This window comes from Euprymna scolopes, chromosome 10 (assembly GCF_053919585.1).
Source record: "Euprymna scolopes isolate OS-2025 chromosome 10, ASM5391958v1, whole genome shotgun sequence".
In the NCBI taxonomy this organism is placed as follows: Eukaryota; Metazoa; Mollusca; class Cephalopoda; order Sepiida; family Sepiolidae; genus Euprymna; species Euprymna scolopes.
The window spans coordinates 118,824,827-118,852,054 of record NC_136491.1 but is presented as its reverse complement, the minus strand read 5'-3'; the positions used below and the strand labels follow the sequence as shown (position 1 = coordinate 118,852,054).

Here is a 27,228-nt window from a genome sequence, read left to right as displayed (position 1 = left end):
ACAATCAAAGAGCCCTCCAGTCAGCGAAATCCCCCCCCGTCACTGTGGCAGTTTCCAGATGCTGAAAGGCTTTCTACTCTATTAGTTCCTGTTCTCGAACTGTTAGCCTTCAGATTTTTCTCCGTTATTTCCTGTTTCTCGAAATGTACCAACATGTTATGATTTAAATGTAATATTAATAAACATCTCGCTGCACGATTCTTCACATAGAATGACCCTATAAATATATCATATAATTTACATCTCGCTGCAGAACTCCCCACTTAGTATGCCCCCAATTCACTGTATCTACTTACGCTTCAGCGGAAAAGTTAAAACAAAGAAATGAAAGAAAATGAGAATGTAGAAGACAAAGTAACAAGGTCGATAGCCATTAGTTACGTGCTCTTGTGTAATGAATGAATGCGTGAATGTAGGATTGACATGAAATTCTTAAAGATAAACTAAAATGACCGAAAAATGGGCTGAAATGACTTAAATAAATAAAAAGTAAATGACTTAGAATGACTTTAATGAACTTAAGGATGAAGTGAATGACCTTAAGAATGACTTGAATGCTTAAAAAATAACTGGAATAATTAAAAAACAACTTGAATGATCTGGAGAATGACTTGAATGGTTTTGAGACTGACTGGTTGTAAAGTGGGTGATCATTTTACATTAAATTAATACAGAAAAGTGATCCCCCACTTTATATCCCAATAAGTACAGCATGTAGTAAGAAACGATACTACACTTTGATCTTGGCCAAAAAGCCAAGAAAAGGGTATTTATTTGCTCCCCCACCCAGCAAATTAAGCACAAGGCCGATTTTTAATGTGAGGAGTGAAGAGGAAATGGGGACCAACGCCCCGGGGAGTAGGGGAGCTGGATAGTGACAATTGGTATGAAGGGTTGTCCCTACATTGACCAAGGTATTATATGTGAGATTTCCCCCACATATGGTCTTTGCTTGCAGTATCTGCCGGAACAGATACTGCACTTTGAGATATTAAATCCTTTATTCATATTAAAAATACATTGAAAATCAACAATGAACTAAAAATTTAGGCACATTGCCAACTTTGATTTTAGCCAAAAGACCAAGAAAAGCTTAAAAAGCTAAGAACAGCATCTATTAACAGACCTTTGATCTTAACCAAAAAGGCATAGCATAAAAGTGTTACGGACAGACCGACCGACCGACGGACAGAATGACTTATAGAGTCGCTTGCACGTGACTAAAAATGAAGAGGAAAAAAGAAGGAACAGAAGAGAAAAAAGGGGAGAAGGATCAAGAAGAAAGAAAACGGAGAAAAATGATTCAGTTAAGAAAGAGAATAAAATTGTAAGAATTAAGAACGAGATAAAGAGCGGGAGGAAAAGAAAGTGAAAGAGTAAGAGTCATTCAATAGAAAGAAAGACAGTAAAGAGAAAGAGGGTAAATAAAGTTAATATCTGCGTTTTTTTATCATCCACGTCATTCATGCTGTCATTTCTTCGTGGTCCATTAACCATTCAACTCGCTATCTCGATTCGTTACTGTGCAGTCAGCCACTCTTAAACTCCGCAGGACTGAAGTGTCACAAGGAACGAACCGGAAGCAACCCGGCTCGTCATATTTATGTTACATGAGCACTTCCGGCTAAACACTTGCTAACTTGTTGTTGCGTATATAACGAGGCTAATTCGTCGTCCATCTTGATTAATAATTGAGTGTTTTAAGTCTTAAAATGGCCGCGTAGTGTTTTTGGGCGCTTGCCATTCAGCGAGGCCGGTGAAGGGGTTCGGCTTGGCAGAAAGTTAAGTTCTCGGGGAAAAAAGGCAAGAGGCGAGAAGCTCGCAAGGAACTCTCTGACGAGAAAAGACAAAAAGAAAACAAAAAAAAACAAACAAAAAGGAAAGAACAAAAGAATAAAACAAAAACAAAAACAAAGCAAAAAGTCACGGCAAGTTATTGTTTTAAATCTATAGTTATAATGAGGTACTAAAAACTCCTAATTGAGTTGGAGTTGTTATGCCTGCCGATGTTTGCCGTGGCATCATTCTGGATACCTTAAATCTGACTTGAACCATCAGACCCTTCTTTTTATGGATGAGGTATGGTTTTGCTTGATTCTAGGAAGTGCATCCTTCCAGGTATTACATCCTTCTTCGGTAGGAAGTTGATTTATTGCCGATAGTCTGAAATCTCCCTAACGAGGAACAATGAAATATGCGAAAAACATTTATTCTTAGTACACCCAACAGGAGTCGCTTTAAAATTTTGTTCTTGGGCATGTGTACAACGAAGTTTGAGAAAAATGTGTAGGTGTCTGTGCGTGTAGGCTGTGAAAAACGTTTTACATACCGTATAATGTGTACGTGAACACGCATCTGTTGGTTAGTGTCTTTATTAGCAGCTAGACGAAGGAAAAAGAGATTCCTTAGTGAGATGTAACACTCTCTAGCGTTAGAAAAAGGGGAGATAATTCGGGTCTGAAATGCTGTCCAATGAGTGCGTGTGTTTTGGAAAGGATAGGTAATGTTGTAAGTGTTCACGGGACGAAAAAAAGATAAAGAAGTAGATGGCGAAGACTGTTTAGTATATGAATATAAAGAAGATAAGAAAGGTGAAAAAAAAAAATCCCGGAAATAATCAACATCAATTTGATAAATAACTATAATGCCATTTTATTTTTTAGATATTTTTATTTAAAATACTTGAACGTATTCAACTATTTATACGGACAAGCATTTGACCTAAATGCTAGTTGGGAATAATTATATGGGAGCGGATATAATTTTGAAATAAAATTACTCATGCAGTTTATCATCTGATAACTCAGCAGAGAGAAACTGGGACTTCAGAGACTGACGGCCGACATTCTACCGCTGTGTAAAACCCCGTTTGTAAAAGTGGAAGAAGCCAATCAATTTCTGTACAGATTTCATTTTATTTGTTTCTATATTAAAAAAATATTTGCAATACTTGAACATATTAAACTATTTTTACGGAAAAGCATTTCACCTAAATGCTAGGTAAGAAAAATCCCCCCTCACCAATGTAATACCTATATGTATATGGGAACGTATCTATCTATCTATCTATCTATCTATCTATCCAACCCTCTCTCTGTGTATACACGATTATGTAAGCTTCATATTCACTAAAAATCATCAGTGTGGCTTGCATACCTGCACCGCAGGTCGAACGATTTAAACCATAGACTCAAATAACTCCTATCCAGTATTATTAACCACTCGGCCAATGTGACAGTCATGCTTAAACGTGAGAGAAAAAAAACCTATATTCTGTTTAACAATATAGTAAGTCAAAGGAAGTGTTTAAACTGCTAAGGGAGGGAACTAGCAATCCCCATTATTTTAGAAACTTTTCATATTTCTCGCATTTGAACGAAGTTTTAATAATAATTTTTTTTTTATAAATAAGTATCCGGTTGACAAGAAAGTGCTTGCGGGTTTTAATTTTTAACTTCCGAAGAATATATCTCGGCTCCAACCAGCATTTATTGATCAAAATAAGCACCATCAGAATCAACACACTTTTGCCAACGCAAAACAAGCGTATTTGTGCGAATAACATAAAAATCTTGCTTTCTGGAAACGATGAAGTCGCTGAATGCGTTTTTTTTATCGCTTATATTTTTTAAAGCGTTTTTCATGCAGAATGTTGTTGATATGCTTGAAAAAGTAGTAGTCGATAGGTAGGAGATCAAGAGAGTATGGCGGATGAGGCAGGGCTTCATACCCCAATCCGTTCAACTTCTGTAGGCTCGGTTTAGCAACATGCGGTCGAGCATTGTCGTGGAGGAGAATTGGAACTTTTCTGTTGACTAATGATTGGTATTGTTGTCGAAGTTTCTGATGCATTTTATCCATTTGTTGAAAGTACTCCTCCGCCATAATGGTTTCGCCTTCATTCAAAAAACTGTAATGGATGAGACCAGTCGCAGACCACCAAACAATCGGCATGAACTTCTTTTGGTGCAATTCTGGCTTCGGGAAGTGCTGTGGAGATTCGTCGGTGTCTAACCACTGAGCCGAGCGTTGCCGGTTGTCGTAAAGAACCCACTTTTCATCGCCAGTCACAACCCAGTCGATAAACAGGTTGTTCTTGTTGCGTAAAAGAAGTGAAGATAACACTTCATAACGGCGTTTCTTTGGTTGTCGTTCAATTCATGAGGCACCTATTTATCATTTTTTTTGTCTTTTCAATCTCTCAAGTGGTTGGAAATCGTCGTATACGTTACGCCTAAGTCAGAAGCAAATCCCCGAACAGTTGTGCGTGGATTCTACTAAGACACGTAGGCAAATCGTTGTCAAGATCCAATTGCCGACTACTACGCTCATCATATTCAAGACTCTCGCGGCCGCCACGAAATTTCTTAAACCACCATTGTGCTGTGCGTTCAATAATGGAACCTGGGCCAAAGGCTTCATTGATATCGGCAGCTGTGTAAGAACTCCCGCCGCATGTCAGCAGATCTGGCCTTTGACCCTGTCGAACTGCAATGGCCGTGATCGTCTTCTTCCGGGAGTCCTTTACAGGATTCTTTCGCGTCGCAGGCCTTCCATCGGTTTCCGATGCTGGCGTCCGCTGAAATTCAATTAGCTTCTCACGCAGATCAAAAGAAAACAAACATAGGGGTTTCTAGTTTACTAAAAGTTAATTCACGAAATTACAAGTGTTTACATATATACAATTGCTCAGTTCGTTTACACCAGAAAACAGTCCGAAAGCTTATTCTTCGTTCTCCACGATAGCGACCGTGATAAAAAAAGGGTGGGTGGGTGAATGGCGTTCTCTTGGTTGAATGTTCTCGGCTCGAGATCTAGCTCCAATCTGCTACTTTTGTCCCGGGCATTTGCTTATATTGAAAGGTGATGGGGTAGAGTAAGCTGTTCCCCAGAACTCAACACGTTATTCGGGAAAGTCCCTAATCCCTGCATTTGTGCAAACTTGCAAGGCTTGCAAATCTGGAATCAGAACTCAAATTCACTCACACGCCCTGGAAGGTTAATAATTTGACCTCTCGTACTCAGAAGCCAGACGTTTCGCCAAGCCAAGTTTCCGTTATATTTTTTCCAAATGACATCTCTTGTCATTTTTCTCAAACAATAAAATATATGCCTGTTTTACAAAAACACAATAAATTCATCACTTCAGATAGGTTACCCGCCGTTGTCCGGGCACCCAATAAACGCTTAACAGACAATATCAGCATAATTACCCGGTCTTACTCAGTGTTTTAGGGGTCTCAATTTCCCCAATTGGGAGCGATATCGCTCCCTTAGGCGGTCACGCCACAGTTGTTTCAGCAGCTTTTTGGCCTCGTTTGAATTAAAGTAAAAAAATTGTGCGAATTTGCTTTTTTCCAGCTTGTATTCAACGCTCTGAAAGTAAAACAAGTATTTTAAAATGATTATAATTTAAACAATTACATAGATGGAGCTAAAAATTCTCTTTAAAATGATATATAAGGTAAAGGTCTTATCACGAAAGCTTATTTGAAAATACATCATTTGAAATCAAAATTAGAAAAGTCGCGAATTTATTTAACCAAAATCTGCATGTCGGTTAACCTTATCGTTGACCTATATTTTCACCCCAGACAGTTGATCCTAAAGTCGTATCGTATTTCCTGACAGCATAAGCTCAATCTGTCACTTTTTCTCCACCGACATAAATGTGAAGATCTATATGCGTTTTTCTCCTGTCTTTTCTTTGCTTTGTTTTTAATATTGATGTACAAGTTTTTATCGGTGTTAAATTTTTAATTCTTATAGTTTTATGATTTAAATTTTTATTACTATTACAGGAATCATTTTTTATTTCATTTTATTAGTCATGATTTTATTATTATTATTATTATTATTATTATTATTATTATTCATGATTTTTCGCTTTTATTATCATTGAAATTATGATTATGACTCATAATTCTTTTGTTTTTTTCTTTCTTCTTCACTATTTCCTTCTTTTTATTTTGTTATGTATACTTTTTATGTTTTCCTTTTTTCATCTTCCTTTTCAAACTTATTAAATAATATTAGCTTACTTTATTCTGAGTATGTGGCCTACTGATTATCCTGTACAGGAAACTGTGGAGGAATAAGACGACTCCGACCTCAGAATAATAAAACCAAAATACCTTGTTACTAAGCTAATTCCTAATACGATAAACATTTTTTAAAAACTATTTTCAATATATAAAGTTTTATATCTGTGTGTCTGTTTGTCTTTCTTTTCTTTCTTCGTGAAAAGGTTGTCCGTGTGTATTGCTTTTTTTCTATTGTTCTTTCTTTTTTCTGTTTTTTCCAGACATTTTATTGTGTTTTGTGTGTTTTTCTTGTCTTTTTTTTCTTGACACGTAATCTACATTCCAATTTCAGGACCTGATTCCACGTTGTATTTTTCACCCCAGGTTCGATATAGCATCGTCGATGCGAACTGGTCAACGGACACCAAATAAGTGTTTGTTGTATATTGGTTTATATTGGAGGAGATGATATATTAAAACGTGTCATGTGTTATCTAGTGGATCTAAGATATTGTTCTTTTAACAGACAAATAATAACCGTATAAATCGCATGTATGTGTTTTAGCCAGAGGACATGATATTGACGTGTAACTTGAATCATGTTGTATCAGACTTATCACATGGGATATTTTTACAGTTCATATGTAAGAAGAATAATATATGCTTCATACCTTTTTTCTTGAGAGTTCTTCTGTATCTTCCCGCTGCTCCGTGACAACCATGAAGCGATCAGCACCATATAATTGAGACAACTGTTCTTTGTAAAAACCATAAAACAACTCTTTATATTTTTATAATATAAATTTATTAAAGTTGTCTCGATTGGTTTTCACAGGATCTGCAGTTTCTATATTTTCTGTTCATACAGCTCGCTCCTAGCTGTCTGTACACCCTTGTCTACGTCTGTCTGCTCTGGTGGTCAATCCTCAACTCTCCCAATCTCTCCAAAACTAACTACATCACGTGTTCTCTTACGTCACCTAATTACGTGTCTCATACCAATTTAATTCACAACTAGTTATTTGTTTATCCAAATCCAAAAGAATGTTTACATCTATTTTCTATTTTCGCATTCCTTTTGCGATTTACACGTCAATCATTTCTTTCGCAATTTAATTGTTTATTCTTCTAATCATAATAACTGATCCAGCGACCATCCGTCGCTCAAATCAATTAACAAGAATACCATAACAATAATAATAATGTTTTGACCATTTCTCCCGCTTGCCACAGTTAACAGATAATACGCTATGATCACAGCCTAAAGGGTCATAACATTACATTTTTACCTTGAGAAAGAATGTACCTTCGTTTTATCTTAAAACGAAAGTATCGTCTGCCAATGCGAACGGAAAGTGTCTGTCTACATCGACGATTCGGACGAAAGAGAGTAAGATAGAGAACGGAAGTGGATAGAGAATGCGAAACCGAAAGTAAAGACGCCACCTGTCGGACAAATCGTTATCGATGAATGTTTGTGTGCGTGTGCACGCGACATACCTAGTCGCATATCAGTTTGAAAAGCAATAAAACTCCTGTAAAATCTTCATTACGAACTTTTTTTTATACAAGCAATATCGCCTGAAGAGGTGTCTAGTTACTTGTAACTAGCTGATCGTAACATACTCATTAATGTGTAGCGACATGTAAATATTCATGTAAAACAGATAAAATGTATATATAAACATATATATGGGATGATTGAACACGACTGAGCTTTCATTTTTTTTCCGATTCTACTGGTAATTCGCTCTATCCGTCGGGCAATTTTCTTTTGTTTCAGCTGCCCGGTTGTATATCATGGCACCAAGCTATGTTAATTGGCCATTTGCTCAAGCGCTTTTGATCGGTGATCTCGATCGTTGTCAAGAGTGATTGTTGTAGAGATTTAGATAAATGTATTTATAGTAAATTTATTAATTTGTTCTATTCATCTATTTATTTATATTTTATTGCTATTTTAATTGCCTAAGTTGTCCATGGAGGAGGAGGAGGAGGAGGAGGAGGAGGAGGAGGAGGGGTAAGTCCGGGATTTGGTAGAATTGATTTATTATATATTATTATGATGTTAATTATTTAATATGGTTAATTAATATAGTGTCGATATTGAGTACGATTCGGTTAATATTGGGCTGTCGTTTTTCTATTAGTAATATTAGTCTTTGTGTATAGTTGTTTCCGTATCTAATTTTAGTATTACTTGTTAATATATTTCGTATTTCTGCTGATTCTAACAATTTGGGGGAGATAAAGTGGCGTTGGATGGCACTATTGTCTGAAAGATTATACATCAATCGCCGGGAGAGAGTTGTCGTCGTGTGGCCAATATTACATTGGTTTTGAAGAAATTCTTGAAATAGACATGAGAATCCATATACTACATTTGTTTGGTCTGAGCTCCAATCTCTAGTCCCCCCCCTCGTCAATCTTTCACGAAAACACCCGTCTAGCTGAATCCACTGTAAATAATTTTCCCCATTCTTTATCTGTGCCTAAATCAAAACGTAGATTCCATGACCAAAACTTCTTTCTTAGAAGTGCATGCCTGTGGCACTCACTACCGTTTGCCTGTTTCCCACTTGACTACAACTTGGATGTCTTCAAGTCCAACATAAACAAATTCCTGATAAACCGCCCCCTGAAGTAAGACCCTTTATCAAATCTCCATTACTAACGATTACTACGATATTATCCCATTGATTACTGTACACACAATAACCCTTATCCCCGAGTGGCTTCCGGGCCTTGATAACTGGTGACTTCCATGTAAAAAAAATTATTACGTCAGAAGTTGTAAATTTAGATTAGTGTATTATTAGTTTAATTTTTTCATTTTGGTCAATGTGTTTAGTGTACCTTTTAGGTAAATTTGTTATCTTTTCATCTAGTTCGTATTATGCATCTGGTTTCTACAAAATAACTAGCCTGGGTGCCCGGCGTTTTCCGGATGTTTGGAGGTGTGTGTTGAGCACAAAAAAGGTGGTAGTTGGCAGGCAGGTTCGAACCCGTGTCGCGAGGGCGGAAAAAATGTTAAAGAAAATCTGACGTCTTAGCTCATGTCTCCATGACGCGACCGGAAGTCAAAAGTGTTGTAATTAACCAAAGTCCATCGAACGGTGACGATGACATGCTAAAATGTCGGCGAAAAACAATCGACCTTCCTTGTACAAAACGGCCGAGTTTAGGGTAAAGGAATGAATATTTTTGGCCAATTTTTTGATATTTGTCGGCCGAAGGGTCGAGCTTATAAACGATAACGATCTTCTCTGTCTAAAGTTCTTGCTAGACATACACACATACGTACATTTAAACAGACAGGTGAGATTTATATTATAGAAGTCCAAATTCTACGGCGACATTAAAAAACTTCAAGAGAACTTCCAAACTCACTTCATTCTTAAATTCGCACAAGAAATAAATATAACCAATAAAATTCCATTCCTAGACTGCAGCAACCCAACAAAATATACAACCTCAACTTATAGAAAACCCACTAATGACAATATATATGGGATTTAATCTACACAGAACTTTCCGCGTTTCATCCTAGTGAGGATTCGTCAGGCTATTACCTGAAAAGGATGAAACGGGAAAATTCTGTTTAGCTTAATTGCCATATACATTTTCAAAATTACTACGTATCTACTTAGTCCTATTTACGTATGGAGAGCACTATCAAGGTAAATACTGAAAACAGATATATATATATATATATATATATATATATATATATATATATATATATATATATATATATATATATATATATATATATATATACTAGCAGGATCCGTTAACCGGCGTTGCCCGATGGAAGCATGACAGATCAAGAACAGAATCATTAAAGGAGCCCCCATCGGAAACAAATTAAACTACGGTTGTTGTAGGTGGCCACTGCCGTCCATGGAAATTGACGGGCACTGGTGGCCGTGCCCTAAATGAAATAATCTGGCTTCCACTATCGGCCAATTTTTTCGCGGTGACAGCTAGTAGAAGCTTATTCCGTGATATTTAGTATTGTTGGTTACTGGCGATTAGTGTTAGTGTGAGGCGATAACCTGCAGGTACAGGTTGAAACCTACCTGCATAATATTTTTGTGTTCTGACTTATTTGCAAGTGTTTAATCAGTTCTAAGAAGAAATTATCGACCTGATGAATCACAGCATTGTAACACTGCTAATCGGTCAAGAATATAAAATTAAATTTAATCGTTAACAGGAAAAAAATATAGCATCAGTAATGTCTTCATAATCGCTCCATACTCGAAAATTAAACATTGTTACCCGCAAAAAAAAGTTTTTATGGCCGTTTTGGGGTGGGGATAATGACGTGTCGGTATTTTGCTCGTATTTACATTCTCAAACCAATGCTGTGTTTATTATTTGAGAATGTTCCGTCCGAGCAAAGAAAGAGCAGAATGTATTTGATTGCATTTTATGTTAGTTTCGTGTGCATAAAGAAAGGGTTAGCAATGCGTAGTAAAATGCAAATCGGATTTACCGTAACAAACTTGTTACGGTTCCAGTATTTAATGTTTAAATTTTGAGCGATTATCAAAACTTCTATTTATAATTTGTTTTTACTTATGCATGTATGTTAACATGCTGAATCGTTAAAAATAAGTTGCCAGTATTTATGTAACATTAGAATAATTTTAAGGTTACCATTATTTAATTTTCTATTTTTGAGCGATTAATGTTTGTATTTGTTTTTTAGCAGTATTGCGTCTTGTAGAGAAGTTTTTTTACAGCATTTGTTATAAATTTGTAAGATGAGAGTATGCTATAGTTGCAATATCCCCTCTTCACGTTTGTAATGGGCTTCTAAATAATCACATAATTACGCTTCAGTAAATGTATAAGTCCAAAAAGAATATAATGAATGACCAAAGAGGAAAAGTGCATATATATATATATATATATATATATATATATATATATATATATATATATATATATATATATATATGCGTGTGTGTGTGAAAATTACGAATAAAAATGCGGCATGTATGCTTTGTGTAAAGTGAGCAAAGAGACGCGAGCGAGCGAGCGAGCAGACGGGCAAAAATTGGAAGGAGAAAAAAAGAAGGAAGAAAGTTTTGATGAACAGAAAGAAAGAAAGAAAGACGAATGTAGAAGAACGGCTGTCGGAATAAACACTCTCCAACTTCGGAAGCCGTGTTTAACATAGGGAGGTGGGGATGTTTATACGACACTGGATTATACCGTAAAAGATGCTTTTTTTCTAAGACTGTTTAAACGTAATAGAGCAAAAAAAAAAAAAAAAAGCAAAAGAAAGCAGATTAGCATTTGCTGTTAGTGCATAAAAATAGCAAACTAACTTTTCAAACACAAATAAAACAAAAAATACGTCTTTACTAATAAAGCAAAGGAAAAAGTATTAAAAAAAAACACACACGAAAACAGTTGTCAATAAATAAATAAATAAATAAAACCAGTAAAGTTTATGGATTAAATCGTCGACATATTGTATTGTTTTGAAATGTTCGTTTAGAATGAGGTAATTCCGGAATAAGAGAATTAGCGGGCAACCATTCAGAGGAAACGGATTTCCCCGAGGAAGACTTTTTTTTAATTTTTTTAGTCTAATACAGGAAAAATAATGCTATATCTGTGTTTGTACGAATCAGTTAAGGGCGGTGTAAGCCTGGAAGTATAGCCTCCCTTCTGGTGTTGGATGGTGGTTGTGGGAGGACTAAATATTTAGAGGGAAAAAATAGGAACTCCTCCCTTTAAAAATGTTGCGGATGTGATGGTGTTGCTCCTAGGTTGTAATGTAGCGACTTAATGTGTCTAAAATGGTGTCTGAAAGTTACGTAAGATAATGGCTATTAGCCTAGATGTATTGAATATGTATGTGGCATCTGTTGTTGCAAACCTATGATATTTTTCCCCAGAAGTGAATTTCATTGTATTATAAAGGATATATATATATATATATATATATATATATATATATATATATATATATATATATATATATATATATATATATGAGAGATAGGTAGATAGATAGATGGATAGAGTATAATTAAAATTACAAATATAAATCAAGAAATTACAATGAGAGAATATTTGCTTCTTGTAATTTTTTCCTTGTTGTTGTATTTTCATTTTATTTTATTTCCTTTTTTACTTGGCTTTTTATACAGGCTAGTCTATAATATAAAGCTTACCTATCCGTATGTATGTATGTCTGCCTAAAACTTTCGACAGAAGCGACAGATTTTCACAAGATCGGTATCGTTTTGAAGCTCGACCCTTCGAACGACAAATATCGAAAAGTTGGCTAAAAACATTAATTCCTTCACCCTCAACTGGGCACTTTTCTACAAGGAGGGGTCGCTTTTTTGCTGATATTTTCGAATGTAAACCTCTCTTTTCGATTGACTAGCCTGTATTTAAACCTACACCACTTCCAGTTTTTTGATAGACGCAACGGCAAAGACGTCAGGTTTTTTTTTCTCAAGTTCTTTTCCTCCTTCGCCATACGGGTTCGAGCCTGTCTGCCTACTAACACTTTTTTTTTTGCTCACCACACACCTCCAAACACTCGGGCAACGCCGGACACCCAGGCTAGTTCATAATAAAACAGTGCATTTCTGTATACATTTGGAAAAACTTCCAGAAATTACGTCACGATGGTGGTGGTTGTGGGGGAAGCAAGCACGATTAAGTGCTCCTGAGGCTTCCAAGGATTATCAAGCCCTTTTTTTTTAGGCAGGAGTAGGGAGACTAGTATCTGTTTTGTCGTCACAAGGTAATCTCACAGGCCTTATCTCCTCTGTTTTTGTTTAGGGGGATGGGCAGGGGATAGTGTTCGTTTTGTTATCACAATGCAAGTCTCCCAAGCATTATGTTATTTTTCTTTGTTTAGTAATAGTTAACATGTGATATCCATACCTATATGAAAAAAAAAACAAAAAAACAAACTCTTAGCCGCAACGAAAAGAAAATCTTACCTGTGACGTACATAAAAGTTATTAAAACAGAAACTCACGTCCAATCATCGAGTGGTATAACTTTTAGATAATAAATAATGTACTTCTGCAGTATAGCACCCATATGAAAAACAAACAAGCTCTTAACCGTAACGTACGGAAAAGTTAGCAGAATAGAAAATTACATAAAATAATCGAACATATTTATTTTTAAACAAGAAATAAGGTACTTGTACAGTAATCAACCCAAGAAATAAATTACTTGTACAGTAGAGTACCCATATGAAAAGCAAAAAAATCTTACCTGTGACGTCCATAAAAGTTTTTAAAACAGAAAATCACGTCAAATTATCGAGTAGTATAATTTTACTGATTCATTCTATTTTCGTAGTACTATGAAAAAATTGCAAAAGTTGCCATGTAACATGTTTCTATCGAATCTTATTACTTCCATGCCAAACTATCAGATTATCAAGAAAAGATTGTGACATAATTATTACTGATTTACAAATCACTTTGATTAAAGAACAATAGAAAAAGTGATGCCTTACTATAGTTCTATTGTTTGTAATAGTATATCTCAAGCAGTTCTCCATATTTGGCTAGAAAAATATTTATTTTTTAATTGATGGTCTAATCGGAACTAATATTACACTGATTATTTTATTGAAGGACATTCCTTGTTTGCGTATGTGATGATGTTTTCAACTACCGTGGAATTTCCACGGGATCTGCTAGTATATATATAATTGTACTAATTGTCAAGAATTTTATGAATTTACTATAAGTTTTTCATTTAATAGCGTATTATTATAAAAATTCAGCATACATGTTAACAGATACAAAAAAAATAACATGTTTCAGCTTAGTATTTTTTTTTTCTTAAAGTGTTGAGGGCATGCGTTGCATGGAAAGAAATATGAGAATGATATGATAGATGTGTGTATTAAACATGTGTTTAGTTCTGAATTTGAGAGAAAGACAAGATCTGGCCAGAAATATAGGTTAGTCTATAAGTCACACTCTTAAAGTCGTCTCACACAGGACAGCATGTAAAACCAACCTTAAAATGATGAAATGATGATGATGAATGCTTTCTGAAAAATGTTTCATTTTCGTTGGCTGTTGAATTGTACGGCATGTATGATTATTATACATTGCAAATGTACGCATGTTTTGTGTATGGTTGATTTGTATATTAATTTGTTTTTCAGGAGTATTACTGGAGGTCACCGCTTATCAAGGCCCAAGAGCTAATCGAGGATAAGAGTTAATGAGTGTCAAGTGGCCAGCGAGACAACATTGTAATGATCGGTAATGGTTGAAATTATGTAGGATATGATTATGTAAAAGGACGGCTCAACAAGAATTTGCTAACATTAGACTTGAAAATTATCATGTTTAGTAAGTTAGGAAGTACCTCCGAGTAGTTCTAGTAAGGGATTTTCGTTTAGTTTTATATACAGATTGAGACTAAGGCAAATTGTTGACAGTGATTATAGGTAGACGAGTGTTTGTTGTGAATGTTTTACAGATAGGGGGCATAGATTGAAGTATAGTAGAGCACTTTCCCTGAAAATAATGAGAGAGCAGAAGTAGTCTCTTCTGTGAGGAAGAGCTAGTAGGGAGGAGAAAAGGACATCACCCACTAAATTTCGAAGTCGATTTTGTACTCTGTCAAAGCAAAAACACCTCCTCCACAGATTTCGCAACAGTTTTGTAAAAGACTTTACAAACGATTTTAAACGAGTTTGACTCCTACATTTGTAACATAGTGCGGATGCGCGCATGTAAATGAACGCGAAATGACGTCGCCGGTAGAGAGGAGAAGACTATAAAAAGGAGAAACGGGGTGATCGCGGGAGAGACGTGAATAACGTTCGCGATCACGTGCGAGGTGTGAATAATGCTCGAGAAGACGATCACGTGAGAGACTTCACAGCGGTAACAAGAGAACGAGGAAATAAATGCCGTTGTAGAAAACAAAACGCGAGTTGAAGTTCTTTCTTATTCTTGGTTTCCTTTCCGACGTAAACTGAGATTACAACGTATTGGTTGTGTACTACGTTACAGATAGAACCTTGACAGGTACAACTACCGCTCTGGGTCAAACTAGACCTGCGAGTAATAGAAGGTAAGTATTAATATTACTTTCCGCAAAGCTTCCGGAATGGGGGTCTCAATACCGAATGCGTTGTGTTTTAAATCAAAATCAAACTTCAAGTAAACGATCTTAATTGAAGCTAATAAAAGAAACCTGACATCCTTCGCGACCGGAGCCATGCAATTCTCGTAGCAGCTCGCGTGTTTGTCAGAATGATGCATCAAGATTGAAATACGTCGAGATAAAACGTTACACATTCATTTTGAAATACAAGTGTTTTCTTGGGATATAGCAAACATTTTCCAGAAAGTAACAATGATAATACTTATGGAAAATTAAGGAAAGCTTAAGAATCCTATCATTGCACCAAAATGATAAGTATACATTCGATTACAATTAAAAGGTTAATATTTTATAGGAAAATAAATAAATAAATAAATAAACCAACGTTCTAGTCATTATTTTGGAAGAGTCACATGATCGGGAATGGCGAGAAAATAAGAGATTAGAAGGAGGAGGAGAGGACGAAAAAGAAAGATCAGATAAAAGAGAAAGAGAGGAAGAGGGGTAATAATAAGAAGACGAGGAAGAAGAAGAAGAGGAGAGTGATGAGGAGGGGAGGGAGGTAAATAATAATGCAACAATTTAAATCCACTTTAAATCATTCTTAATCCTTATTGTTGAACTGTTTTTCTTTTTTTTTTTTAATTCTCTCCGTGTTATTATTTACTTAGAGATATACGGATTTTCTTTTTTAATTCAATCATTGATGTGCACTGGAGAAAGAGATAGAGTGAGGGTAGCGAGAAAGGTTAGGAGGAGAGACTGAAGGAGAGAGAGAAAAGGAGTAATAGATCGAGAGGGAGAGGGAGGGAAAGAGTGAGGAGCGATAGAAGAGAGATAAATGGCAGGGAAAGAGAAAGACGTAAAGATGAAAAATGAGATAGAAAAGGAGAAAAAATTCGAGAGGACGAGGGAGAGTTCAGATATGATAATTATAATCCAATTAGCGAACCACCCGGCGTTGCCCAGTCGTGGAATACGCTTAAACATGATATTTTAATTTCTGCAGATTGCGTATGTATTGTATGTATATATTGCGAATCAATACTCTAATTTGCAAAAAAACAACAAAAAACAAAAATAAAAACAAAATAAATAAAAATAATAATGATTAGGTCGTTTATCAAATTCCGTCTGTGTTTGCTTACAATATCACGTCAGCTGATATTTGGGCTTGACGATGAATGCCCTGGAAAAGTCACTTCTGATAAATGTTTAGTTTTAAAATATGAAAACAAAGAAATAGCTTAAATGGACCTCTTCTTTCATCGTAAACTGAACTTATGAATAAGAAAACATGAAATAAAATTGTGAGGCACACCCGGACTTGAACAGAAGGTTATTCGATCTAGAGGAATATTCTACCATTGAGTTATATCTCAAGATGACAATTTTTTTAAATTTTAATTTTTTTTTAAAAAGAAATGATTTGCTAAAATTTTATTTATTGTTTTCCTTGGCCGGTGGAACGCAAAATATTCTCCTGTAAAAATTCTTTTATCTATAAGAGAAACTATTTTTAAAATCAGATTTCTTCGATTTTCGATACTTATATGAATTTCTGTACAAAATATATCTAAGAACACTGCCAGACATATAAATTACCTTTGTGTGAAATTTGCAAAAGATAGTTTCGGAACTTGTGAGGAACGAACTCACACACACACATACAAAGTATCTTTTATATAATAGAGATCATATTCTATGAGGAATAATTTTCCCGCTGGACTAATTCACAAAAAACAAACAAACAAACAAAAAACAAACAAACAAACAAACAAAGCAATAATAATGATTAGGTCGTTTATCAAATTCCGTCTGTGTTTGTTTACAATATCACGTCAGCTAATATTTAGGTTTGACGATGAATGAACTGGAAAAGTCACTTCTGATAAATGTTTAGTTTTAAAATATGAAAACGAAGAAATGATTTGCGGCGAGTTTAAATGGTAAACTGAGCTCAATTATAAGAAAAAAAAAAATGAAATAAAATAATGATGTACACCCGGACAAGAACAAGGGTTATTCGATATGTAGTCGAATACTCTAACTCAGCTATATCTCCAGATTATAAATCTTTTCTTTTTTTTTTTTTTTTTTAAAGAAGAAATGATTTGTGGAGATTTTATTTATTATTTCCCTTGACAGTGTAATGTAAAATATTCCCCCTATAAAAATCCTGTTTCAGAAAAACTATTTTTAAGATCGGATTTTTTTCGATTTTTGATACTTATCGCATCCATTTCTGTACAAAACATATCTAAGAACACTGCTGTGGTGTTAAGTTTGCTAGATAACCGATCACATTCTTTGATATTCTCGTCGATGTTTTCATTATCCAATGGCCGGACTTTTATCAGACAATAGTTCCGCTGATTTCTATTTCTTTTATAACTTACTACCTAGCTCTACTTACGTACTGAATACTGTTAAATTAAATACTGAAAATCGGTACATAAAATATTAATATATCTATAAAATTCTATCTGGATATAATAATAATAATAATAATAATAATAATAATAATAATAATAATAATATATATATATATATATAAAGAGAGAGAGAGAGAGAGAGAGAGAGAGAGAGAGTGATTGAGAGAAGGAGAGACAGAAGAGTATGAGGATTACTGCTTCTTTTCATTTATTCTGTTTGACTCTTCTCCTTTTTGTCTGTTTCCTGTTGTTTTTATTTTTCTCTTTCATTTTCTGCTTTTCCCTTTTTCCTATCTCTTTCTTTCTGTTTTCTTTTCATTGAGTTTTTCGTTGACTTTTCTCTCGTTCTGTTTTTCCCTTCGTTCCCTTTTCCCCGCCAGGAAACGGGTGTGTACAAATTGTGGAATTGAAAAGAAACGATGTACCAATAAAAAGGTAGAAGCAAACCCATGTGTCAATGGCTCACGATTTAATAATTAACTGACCGTATCGTCTTTCAGGGTGGAAGACGCAAACTAAACATTTTTATTTAGTCACCCGACTACGGCATGATTTAAAGGGGACGTGGGAGAAAGAAGGGGTTCCGAATGAAAAGGGTAGCAGAGGGGACAAGGCGGTTTAAGAGAACGGTAATCGAATGTTAAACTGAGTATCTTCTTCCCCTCCCGAACTAAATTTAAGTACTGACACCAGTTTTGTTTGCACTTTTCCTACAGATATTATGGGCATGTGTAACGATCACGTGATACACCGATTGAAAGAGATTTCATATTGAAACAGAACTGACCGGAAGTTAATATCCTGTCCCCACCCAAGCAGTCGACATCTCTGGGGCGCATCTCTTTTTGTCTTCCTGACTTTGACACGTTTCTAGCCCTAAATTGACTTTCTTTCTTTCTTTCTTTCTTTCTTTCTTTTTATGTAATACCGCTGAATGCTGGCTTTCATTTATTCCCAACTCAGTCATCATTTTTAAAAAATTCTCTTTGTCGCTATTTCTTTCGGTACTGATGTAATTGACCAGTTCCAAATTTCTTTGTTCCAACATAATTTGAGTTTAATTGTTTTCTGTTGTTTTCAAAATCTATTGATAAAATAGCGCCCGGTAATTTCAGACGAGGTTACGTATTCTTAGATTACACTGTCTACAAAAATTATCACGTGACCTGAATTCTCCAAGGCCAAAAATTTGGCATTTCTGAAATACATCAGTATATTTCTGATTTAATTTCTATCATTTTTATAATGCCAAGCTTGCTCACTTTCACTAACTCTTCATTCAGTCATTCGTTTTCTTTGACACATTTTTTTCTTTCTTTCTTTTATCTTCCTTTCTGTCCTTAACACCGCTACGCTTTCTTTCCTTATTTTCTTTCCTTTTCATCACCTTATAGCACATTATGTCCCCCCCCCCGATACTCTGTTTTGTTTTCGTCACACTATGGCACTTTTTCTTTCTTTCTTTTTATCTCTCTCCTTTTTCTTCACACTATAACACATTATTTAAAACATTTTTTTTTTACACATTATGGATTCTTTCTTTCTTTTCTTCCTTTCTTTCTTTCTTTCTCTTCTTCACATTGTCAATCATTTCTTTCTTTATTTTTTTATTACATTTCTTTTTTCTTGTAGCACTCTCTTTTTTCCTCTTTCTTTTTTTCAGTTTTGTTTCTTTTTTTCTATCTGTCGTCTTAAAAATGTTAATGTTTACTGGCTTTTATTCCATTCTTCTCTATTTTGCTTCTTTCTATCTTTGCTTTCTCTTTCTTTGTAAGGCTATAATCATTGTTAGATGTTTTTCTGAGGCGTACGACAATATCGAGCCGACTATTAACATAAAAAACGACCGAGATAATGTACCGGCCTCAACTGGGGAAACTATATGTTGAGCCTCATATCTCAATTCCTAGAGCTAACCTAAAAGCCGGGGAAAGTTCACTTACTTGATCAGTACCCTGTCAGGGCCAGTACACTGCGCATAGACGACAAAGTCGTGTGCAAGATAGCCAAGACTAGCACTGCTTTTCCCGTCATTGATTCATTGTGTGGGAGCGTACAGGAATTCGACAGCAGACCAAATTTCATGTACAGGAATTCGACAGCAGACCAAATTTCATGTACAGGAATTCGACAGCAGACCAAATTTCATGTACAGGAATTCGACAGCAGACCAAATTTCATGTACAGGAATTCGACAGCAGACCAAATTTCATGTACAGGAATTCGACAGCAGACCAAATTTCATGTACAGGAATTCGACAGCAGACCAAATTTCATGTACAGTGTTTTGAGTCTGATTCTTCTCATGCATGCAAAGTATGGACCGTATTTACCGTATATGCTTCGTAGATTGATGGAAATAAAGAAGCAAGACAATATATCAGACACACATATTTTAGTCCAGTCTTCATACTGCCACACGTTCGGATTTGTTGGATTCGTTGGGTAGGTCATATATGTCGCGTGCCAGATTCAAGACAAAATTTATCCCACAGGTGCCCTGCTTTGCAAGAAATACTTCAAAGCTTTTATTGAACTGACGAACCATCTTCGAACCCTCAGAACAACTGCATGATCCCCATCATCTTCGCAAGCAATGGGCGAACGTCATAATATTAACTTTGAAATTCCAGTAAGTTAAGCTACCTTGAGACTGGTCAAACTAGATGGGTTACCATTTTAAAAAAAGACCAGATGCTACATGTAAGAAAAAGTCAAATCAGCCTAAAAATAATCCATTAGTTAACACACCGTAAATAAATCGATCAGGTTTTCATTTGTTCTTTCTTTATTTCTATCTTTTCTGGCATAAGTTTGTTGTAAATAGATTTGTGGAAAACACGAGCCACTGTCCCCATCGAATAAGTAATGACTAGCAGGCGAGTTATCAGAGTTCTTTATTTTATTAAAGGAGTTTATCTTTTGTTCTCAACGAAGCAACATATATCAATGACCAATGACCAATCACAGATAAGGTAAATGAGTTTGTCCAGTGAATTGGTGACGATGGTCAAAACTGAATAGAATTTTATTGTAACAGACGACATCTTATTAAGAATTTGTTTGCGCCGACTATGTTGTAGTCAACTGGAAAACAGCCATACAGTACTGTATCCCACAGACGGATTGTGTTACATATTAGGGACCATACGTCAGTAGCAATTAAGTTAACTTGTGTGAATTTTAACAAGAATCATATTGAGTGCATGATGGCAACCCGGGTCTGTAAAACAGAAGATAGGAGTCGAACGATATGAAGATATGACTAATAATATAACGTTTTCAAGCGAAAGAAAATGAAACATTTCAAATCAGTCTCTCTCTCTCTCTCTCTCTCTCTCTCTCTCTCTCTCTCTGAGCTATGCGAACAAGACTCGGCCCATTATGTAAAAAAGTAATAATCTCAGCGAATTTTACCGATGTCTATGTGCGTATGCGTCATTTAATTCTTAAGTTATAATGTTAAATTTAAGACGTTAATAATGATTAAGATAACATTAGTTTCTGTCCCTCTCCTGAATCCGTTTTCTACAAATGCAACCCTGAAAACACCCCGCGAACGTCTCCCTTGTGTTAGTCTTTCTACATGAAAAGAAGTGAAAAACGCCGACGGAGGGAAACAACGCAAGGCAAGGAGAAGAAAAAAACACGTATGAACAACCTGCTCATATATGTATACAGAAAAGTTCGTTTATTTTCTTATTGAAAAATGTTCAAGTAACTGTAAAAAAGGATCTATCAAGAATTGGGTGTATATTCTATACTACTATTTAACACAATTATAGACACTTATGCATTTTTTGTTTTCACTTTTGAAGAATTTCAAGGGGAGACAATTCAATAAATTTTTTAAGGTTATCATTTTTAATGGTTATTTTGATTTATTATGAAAGTTTAATTTTGTGAAATTTCCTGTTTTTTAAAGTCATACATTTTCGTATTACATAAAAAAATGCGAGCATGAGAGGTAATATGGTTAAGATTAAGCTTAGAAAAGTAAAAGGACTAGTTGTTAAAATTGGAAAAGAAAAAAGGCAGGATATTATAGTAAAAAGTATAATCAATTTATAACTTAAAATATTGCAGTATTAAGAATAAAAAAAATTCGTTTTAACATTGTTTATAAATTCTTAATTCTGCAATATTTTAAGTTATAAATTTAGTATATATTTTACTAGAATATCTTGTTTTTTTTCTTTTCCAGTTTTAACAACTAGTCCTTTTACTTTTCTAAGTTTAATCTTAACCATATTACTTTTCATCCTCACATTTTTCTATGTAATCCATGATTTTTCCAGGCTTTAATTTGTAAATATTTTTCTGTATTCCATATCATACTCAGTGTCACAATGCATAAAAAAATATTACCAACTTCTTAAATTGACTCAATTATGTCTTATTTGATTTTTTATTAAGTAAATAAACAGAAAGAAGGAAAAAAGAGAGAAACAGAATTAACGGGCGACGTCGTAAGTGAAATATTATCAGCCATAGCACGGCGAGAGCATCACTTTTGTTAACTCTCTCTATAAAAAACAAATAAGATGGCATGCTATTTCCGCTATGATTTATGAAGGTGTTGACGACGAAAAGTTGCTATGGTTACCAATAGCTAATCAGAAGAAATCGTCTCTAAAACGTCAATGTTGAAAAAGTTGCTATGGATAAAAAGAAACCGTCTCTCATGTTCCTTACTAATTCTGAAGACTTTTGAATACCAGTAATTTTATTATAACTTTTGTTTTAATGAACGAAAATTGAAAAATTTTATATCAAAATATAGCTGAGAAGGTAACGTATGAACTGTAAAATTGTTTGAAATTTGGTCGCAAAATGAGTGAGCGGTGAAGCTTTAAAGCAGTTCTAAATGAACAAAACTATCACTTAACCATATGTTCAAACACTACTGTGTTTGAATGATAATAACCATTTTCATTCATTTAAGAATTTTTCTTACAAAAACTGTTCATTAAAAAGTTTGTTTAAAAAGTTCATGCATTTCAAAAAGGTTTGTATTTTTAAGTCGTACATTTTTATATAAATACAAAAAATGTCTGTTGCAATTTATTTCGAAATTCTAATTATTTTATTAAAGCTAAATTTATTTCAATTCAATAAATGTGCAGATACTATTTTATTTTGTTTTATTGTTAATTAAGTGTATTTATTTTGATTTTACGAATACGTTATGCGAATCGTTTTGAATTGTCTCCTCTTGAAATTCGTCAAATGTGAAAACACTAAATTTTCATCTACAAGTGCCCAATTATAAACTATACTGATGACATATTTATTTTTAGTCATTAAACTAGAATTGAGTTGGTGATGTTTCGCTGAAAGCAATTTGATTAAAAATGTAAATATGTAAGAGAGGTTTTGTTCTCTTTGTTGTAGGACAATTAAAACCTGCAACAGACACACGGTATCAATTTCAGCGATGTTTCTATAGCCTCGTTTTCAGTCCCTTAAAATTAACCCTTGCCTACCCGATGCACTAATGTTCAGCAATTCGCCAGTCTCTCTTTCTCATCTCTCCTCGGTCACTTATGGAAAGCAGACAACCCGTTCCTTTTGTCGTACTCATGTTCTTTAAACATGACAATTATTGCTGAGGCGTGCCACCATAATTGACCAAGACGAACGGAAGCCCTTCGACCATATAAACAGCACGAAAAATCGAAACCTTTGAAAATAAAAATTTAATCCCTTATTTTTCTTGATCTATTCAATATTCACACGCGACTAAGCCTCCCTACAAACAGTTCTTCCCGACATTCTACGGCTGTGTCCAGCTATACCGTTTTAAATCGAATTTTACTTGGTCTGTCCTAATAAAGTTTCAAATAACATTTTTTTATATGTCAGGCTAAAGTTCAAAATAGCATTTCCGTTGGTCTGTTGATTAATCTTTGAAATAGCATTTTCATCGGTCTGTCAAACTAAAGTTTGAAATAACGTTTTCGTTTGTCGGCCAAAGAAAAGTTTGATATAGTATTTTTGTTTGTTGTACACAAGTTTAAAAGAATATTTTTGTTGATCTGTCAAACAAAAGATTGAAATAGCATCTTCGTTGGTCTGTCAGACAAAGGCATTGCTGTTGTATTGCACGTGTAATCATGACAGATAAATAAAAATACTATTTTCAATTTTTGTATGACAGACTAAGGAAAATGCTATTTCAAACTATGTGACAGACCTGAGAAATATTGGATTATCTTTAACCTCTCTTTTTTTTAATCTGTTCTTCCCTTTCTGTTCTTATATATATATATATGATTGCAACGTCTTGTCAGACGAGTGCTACTCTCTTAGACACTTGCGCCCAAAAATGACTTCCATCGCCACAGGACCATTTTAATAGACAAATGCCTGAGGGAGTATCTATTCACAGATGATGTTACAGAGTCTTAGCTTTGTACGACAGCTAAATCTCTCTCTCGGTTCCAAATGTTGAGATCCAGCAACAAGCAAGATAGCCAGCAACAAGTTAAACTACAGACCAGCTTAATGCGGGTACTGGTCTCCCGCTTTATGATTTTTTAAATCAGAGATTTGCTTCTCCTAGAAAGGTTGCCTTCACCACGGCTTACAGGATTCCTCTCCACCCCAACACACACATACATACACACAAACACACACGGTGCTAGTTGGCCGTTGACCCCCCAAAAGGGTTCATTCGCCCTTTGGAGGGGTGGCTAGTCTCCCTGAAGGATATATATATATTAGATAGTGTGTGTACAAGTATATATATATATATATATATATATATATATATTTGTTTCTTTTTATTTATTTAGAAACAAAATAGTTATGCATGTACACATGTTTCATCTACTAGGGTCCACCAGCGTGGCTAACGATGGCATTGTATCGCAAGAACATTTTAATTAGTAGTCCGCAATAACATTATTTTACTTATCATTTTAGCTATATTATTTTTGAAAAGAAAAGCATTTTCATTTTAAAAATCGAAACAGTCTGTGAATATTCTAAAAAAATCTTTATTACGTTGGTACCGGCAGTGAGATGTAAAACAATTATATAATATTTGTTTTAAAGAAAGACACATAAGATGTTCGCTTTGAATAAATGAGTAAAATAGAAAACTAAACTTTAACGGCCATTCTTCATTATTAATAATAAGCTGCTTGCATCATTTATTGAAACAACAAACGAATCGAAAGAAAATGAATGGAAATACATTTTTTCTTGTAAAGTATATTGGGGAAAGATAAAAATCGGGAAAATTCTGGTTAGAATCAAATATCAATTTCTCAGGTTAAAAACGATAGATTACAATATTCAAGATATATACTGATTTCACATTATTATACACTAGCAGGCTGCCCGGCGTTTTCCGATCGTAAAATACGCTTAAATATAATATTTTGATTAAAAAAAAACATTAAGAAATTTACGTGCGTGATTTGAACCTACAGACCGCGCCATGCAAAAACAAACAAACAAACAAAATAACAACAAAAAAAACCCCGTAAATTTTCAAGTCTTATAAAATTCTTTGCAGTTACTGAAAAAAATTTAAGAAATTTACGTGCGGAGTTTGAACCTACAGACAATGTAATGCCAAAAACAAACAAAAAAGCCCCCCCCTCAAAAAAAACAAAAAAAAACAAAAGAAAAAACACGCTATCAACTTACCCATAGTAGAATTTGCACGGCCCGTTGTTCTATCATTGTTACTAAGCGACGACATGGAAAAATGGCTTTACCGATGATAGATAAATTAAAACAACGGTTTCGATTATCGATTATTATCGGGGTATTCTGAGACAAAACTTAACTAAGATCACTCCCAGACTTATACACTAAAGTTCTGTAAATTTTAAAGAAAATCTGTTCAGCCGTTTCGGAGTCTATAAGGAACGAACTTACACACAGACAACGTTCTATTTATATAATTGTAGAGATAGTATGTAAATTTATAAATTTTAAAATTTGATTACGTATTCGTACGTGAAAACTTACGATAAGCACAAATAAATTGTTTATGTTTTTATTTTTTGTCATCCTTATCCATCTTTTCTATATTCTTCGTAAATTACTTTCTCCCGATTACAAAGAAATTGAGTTTGCCAAGTTTTCAGTTACATTCGTCGATGATCAGCTGAACGCATTGTGATCGACTAGTCTCGCTCTTGTCGGAAGTTGCCGATAATTTCCTGTAAACGTGACCAAAAACTAACCACAACGCGATTCATTCGCTTCCCGCTTACAGAACGTAATGGCTTCTCATCGTAGTCACCGCGTCCCAAAAAATCTCTCATGTACTCCATTTTGCATATTCTGCACTAATATGGAAAATAGTTACAAAGAAACAAAAACAACTAAAAAACAAGCAACCCAGGCAACAATAAATCTCAGGAATATGTGTGCTTCTTTCTCGTTCTGAAAGTAACATACACAGTTTCAATTAAAAAAAAAACCTACGTTGAATTCTTTAATCATTTACTAATATAATAATAATAATAATAATAATAATAATAATAATAATAATATAATAATAATAATAATAATAATAATAATAATAATAATAATAATAAAAAACCCGTCTAGCTGAATCCACTGTGAAAAATTTCCCCCACTCTATATCTGTGCCTAAATCAAAACGCGGATTCCATGAACAAAGCTTCTTTCTTAGAACTGCACGCCTGTGGAACTCTGTTCCGTCTGCCTGCTTCCCTCCGGACTACAACTTGGTTGTCTTCAAGTCCAATGTTAACAAATTCCTAATGAACCGCCCCCTTAAGTAAACATTTCAGCAAATCTCCTCACTAACGTAATGTACTTGCAATAACCCTTATCCCTGAGTGGCTTCCGGGCCTTGATAAGTTGTGATCACTGTGTAAAAAAAAAAAAAAAAAAAAAAAATTGAGTTTCAAATTTGTGAATAATATCGATTTTTCTAAAATTGATAAAAAACGAACCTTTTACTGGCATTTATTTTATCGACACAGGTGGTCGAATTAATACTATTTTAATTAACATATTTTTGTATTTTGATGCTCGAGATATTTTGAAAACTTTAGTTATCATCTGTCATTTCGGTATTGCTTGACCCATATTATCTGTATCCATATTCCAATATTTTTCGCGATTTCAATACAACTACTTATTCTAGTCTAAATTCTCGATTTCGATACAATTACCGATGTCGATTTTTTTTAATATTTCAAACTATATAATATTTTTATGTACTGGTGGGTCGGATTAGCGCAAAAATCCGTGAAATATGAGCATATATTTTTGCAAATTATAAAACTACATTGATGGATGTGACCTATAAGTTTTAGTTTTACTGGTAGTTCGAAACCAATAAATATTTATCATTTCATCATTAATAAGAGCTGTGGAAAGATAAGTTTTAAACAAAATCAAAGAACAAATACCAATAGAAAGAATCGCTTTTGGCATCGGAAAATAGGCATAAATTTTTCAGATTTCGATACCCCCCAATTCTGATTTTTCGATTCCCGATTCCGATTAATCGTCCCAACAGTACTGTATCCTTAAAGTGATAAAATAATATAGCTTACTCTAATATATTAGGTTTGGTATTGGAACCATTTGAATTACTTTTTTATGTACAGTAAAGTCAGATTTAGTGCCCAATAGGTTTAATA

The 27,228-nt window shown here is 34.4% G+C and overlaps 1 pseudogene; it reads right to left on the bottom strand.

Annotated features, from left to right (window-relative positions):
* Positions 1-3,488: 3,488 nt before the first annotated feature.
* On the bottom strand, positions 3,489-25,881 carry LOC145286533 (histone-lysine N-methyltransferase SETMAR pseudogene; annotated as a pseudogene).
* Between the last annotated feature and the right edge of the window lie 1,347 nt (positions 25,882-27,228).